The sequence below is a fragment of the Podarcis liolepis genome (genome assembly GCF_965112155.1).
Source record: "Podarcis liolepis genome assembly, chromosome: 13".
Taxonomy (NCBI): Eukaryota; Metazoa; Chordata; class Lepidosauria; order Squamata; family Lacertidae; genus Podarcis; species Podarcis liolepis.
This window is the reverse complement of record NC_139573.1, coordinates 48,326,695-48,330,554: the sequence shown is the minus strand read 5'-3', so window position 1 is coordinate 48,330,554 and position 3,860 is coordinate 48,326,695. Positions and strand designations below refer to the sequence as shown.

The 3,860-nt window shown below is 49.9% G+C and overlaps 1 protein-coding gene across 1 annotated transcript in view; it reads left to right on the top strand.

Annotated features, from left to right (window-relative positions):
* The first annotated feature begins 367 nt into the window (after positions 1–367).
* The window catches only part of ADAM11 (ADAM metallopeptidase domain 11), an 84,104-nt gene continuing 80,611 nt past the window's right edge, over positions 368–3,860 (top strand). The window contains exon 1 of the mRNA XM_083470448.1: positions 368–1,178. The gene's annotated coding sequence lies outside the window, so the exon portion shown is untranslated. The remainder of the gene's footprint in view (positions 1,179–3,860) is intronic.

Genomic DNA, 3,860 nt, shown 5'->3' with positions numbered 1-3,860 from the left:
CTGCACTTGTTCCGTGTCATTTTCCTTTAAGGTCCTGGTTACCAAAATTCACTTATTCCTCTATATCCAGCTTTCGAATTCATGGAGAGCATAGATCCATTGGTAGAGCATAAGACTCTTCAGTCTCAGTGTCGTGGGTTTGAGCCCCACATTGGGCAAAAGATTACAATTCCATGACTCTCCCAACTTTCTGCTTCTCTTTATGAATATCTCGCACCCTTGAATCCCACATTGCTGTTAAATTGTGATTCTACTCTTGCAATATTAATATATAGAAATTAAGATCTCCCGCTTCGAGACCCCACAAAATGGTGACTTCCCAGGATCCCTTGCAGAAAGCCTGTCTTTTGCTCCAATGAGTCAAGGTTTCCCTCAAAATATCTGCCATCTCCACCAATTGACTCAAAAGAGATTAGTTCGCCTCTCCCTTTATATTATTACTTGAGCGCATCTACATCAGATATGTGGGTGGGTCTGTATTTGCTTTGGGATCCTCTCAGACCGTTAAACAGATGCATGATGAAGAAAAGAAACATTCTAAGCCAGTCATCTTTATATACAGAGTTCTTAAAAGTTCTCATTTCCTGACCTCACATAACAACATCTTAAAGGTCACAATAGCTATCCTAACTTTTAAATATATACTTTAAGGTTTCCTTTGTCTCATTTCTCTTTGCCCCTCCCCCCACCTCTCTCTCCCTCAGAATCGCAAACTCATTTCCCAACTGCCACACTCCTCCAGTCACTCTCTTCACTCCCCTATTGTCAATCATTTTTCCACTAACATTTCTGTCACAAAACCATCTTGCGGCTCAAAACCGATCAACTGCCCAACCCCATGTAACACCTGGCAACTTTTGTGGCGGGCATACTGATACCCGAATGTCAAAAACGCCGTAACGCGGCCCAGCTTTTGTAGAGGTCTCCCTCAAATTGTGCTCGCCTCAGAATTGAACGCTCTGCTTTCCCCCCTCCATATCTTACCTCCTGTAATTAGAGATAACTGTTATGCTATGTATGTAGGTTGAACAGAGTAAAAGCCTCATGGCTGGAAATTAATATTTCACCCTGCTCACAGATTTTGACCAAAAAAATACAAGTTTAAATCATTACAGGAGAAATGTATCCTTTCAGCAGGAGTGTCACGGCAGAACGTACAACATGAGCATAAAGCTGAGGTAACATTTGACCCAAATGTGCTTAATGCAGTGGATCCACCGGAGATCCAGCGAACGCTTGTATTCTGTGATGCACAACGAGCTAATCCCTAATTTAGAAAGGAAATCAGGTTTTGGGGAAATGCAGAGCTCAACAATAAATTTCAGACGGTGTTTTGCAGGCCTGCTGTATGTAATATCAAGTTTTCCACGTTAGATCTTCCCTTAAAGTTAATCCACAGGGCTTATTAGACACTCACATGATCTAAGCCTTGGGGATCCAAACAGATGATAAGAGCTGGTGGTATAAAATCGGAGTGAAGTCATTTACTTTGTTTTCACGGCGCCCTGTTGTTGCCTCTTTTTGGAAAGAAGTTGAGACTAGAATGAATTTTAGTTTTGGATAGCACTTTAGAGATTACTGATAGTTGGCCTACATATCAGATAAATGGGGACCATGTGAGGGGGTGGTTTAGCAAAGCCGTGCTGACAGCCTAAAAGAATAATCTTGAGGCACTGGAAATCTAGGATGACACCAAAGATGGAAGGCTTGGATGTATGATCCGCTGCTGCTGGCTGCTCATGAAAAGGTTCTCTGAGAGATGGGGGCTTCAAACAGATTTGGGATGGATTCATAGAACTGTATGCAGATTAGCACTAAGGAGAGAGATGGCACACAAACCAGTATTTCTGAGATACAATTTGAGTTCACCCCCAAAGGTGCACTCCTCTATTGTCTCCCGAGGCAGATGGATGCCAACCAAAGATTAATAAGAATATTTAAAATTCTCCATTCTAATTTTTGTTTCTTTGGGGAAGTGGAGATGGGTTATGTTTGGGCCAGTGGGGAGACTTGGGTGGGTGTTGGGGGAGTTAAGTTTGGAGGTACTGCATGCTATACGAAAAGTTATCAACAAGCTGTTAATAAACACACAGTCATGTTGTGGTTTCTCACATGTCACATTGCTGCACACTTGCAGCAAAAAATGGAAGTCTTATAAAAGCCATTCTTAGACAGAACCTTTGCATTTTAAATGCCCTGCACTTTTTAGAAATGGGCCTGCCGCAACTTCTAACGTACTGAAACAAACCAGGCACGTGTGGTGACTTGTAGAATAGTAGAGTTGGAAGGGATCCCAAGGGTCATCTAGTCCAACTCCCTGCAATGCAGCTAATAGTCAGAGACTAGTAAACTGGCAAAAGGTGACCGAGGAGTTAGCAGGTTTGGACTCTGGCTGGAAAGATATGATAAGCCATGAGTTTCACTGGGCCAGCCACTATCTGAGCCTAGACTACCTGATGGCGCACTATAAAGTGAGGTTCTTTGCACTCATGTTTACCACCCTGAGCTCAGGTGCTGTACCTGCTGACATTTATTCTTTGGAAAAAAGATTCAGAGCTGCAGCCTGTATTCCCACTCCATTACATCATTAAGGATGGACTATCCCTTAATGCAATGTTTCCCAACCACTGTTCCGCAGCACACTAGTGTGCCACGAGATGTTGCCTGGTGTGCCGCGGGGAAAATTAAAAAATCCGAAAGATTTTTTTTTTTTAAAGTCAAATTTTCGATTGGGGCACCGTCACTAGATGACCCCTGGGGTTCCCTCCCTCCCTCCCGCTCTGCGCCTCCCTCCTCCTCCTCCTCCTCCGGGGAGGCCCTTCCTGGCTCTCGGCCAAGGCTTGGCGGCTGCCACTCACTCGCTCGCCCACCCGTCCCTCTATCCCTGCACCCGGCCTCTCCCCCTCTGTCCCCGGCGTGGGGGCTGCCGGGATCCGTAGTCCCCTCGCCCTTGGGCTCCGCGCCCGCGCGGGGTGCGCGAACTACGTTTCCCAGCGTGGCCTGGCGGGCCGGGCGTTTTGTTTGAAGCGCTCTTCTCCCGGCCATGGAATGAGCGCGGCGGCGGCCGGGCGGGCAGGGGCTCTTCCGCGCAGACCCCGCGCAGCCTGCCTGCGCCCCCTTAGATCGGGCGGCAGGATGGAGCCCGGGGATCCCCGCGGAGGCGGAGCGGCGGAGGCGGAGGCTGCCCCCCAGGTAGGGCTGCGTTGGGGGGGTTTTATTTTTGCAATGCTGCATCCGCGCCGGAGGGGACGCATCGGACCGCGGGGAGACCCCTTGGCGGGCGTGCAAGGCAATGCATGCGTGCAGGCGTTGCATGGAGTGCAGTGCAATGCAATGGCAACGCGGCGCCCTGCATGCATGCATGCAACTTCCACCAGCGCTCCGGACTTGGCAGATGAGGGGGGTCCCCAGTGGGCGGCAGAGAGAGCCGGGAGGGCGAAGGGGAGCCGGGGGGGAGCAGCGCTGCTCCCCGAGCTGAGCCCGGGGGGAAACTTCGGCGTCGTTGCGCCGGGTGTTGGAAGCAGAGGCTGGCGGGGGCCCCTCACCTGCAAAACCTGGTCGCCTCTCATATATTTCGTGTATTGCATTCATCGCCCGCTTTCTCCTCCAAGGAGCTCCCGGGGACGCGCGTGGTTCTCCCCGTGTTATCCTCGCAACAACAGCCCTGCGAGGTGGGTCAGGCGAGTGGCCCAAGGGAGCACCCAGGGATTGTCCTGGCCAGGTGGGGTGATTTGAACCCTGCTCTCTGCCCGGTCTTCGTCCTCATTTAGCCCCCACATGTGCATGACTGTGCATGACTGAGGTTTTCCCCCCTCGTCTTGGCTATGGTGTGAGTCTGTGCTGTTAATTAATGGGGTTCT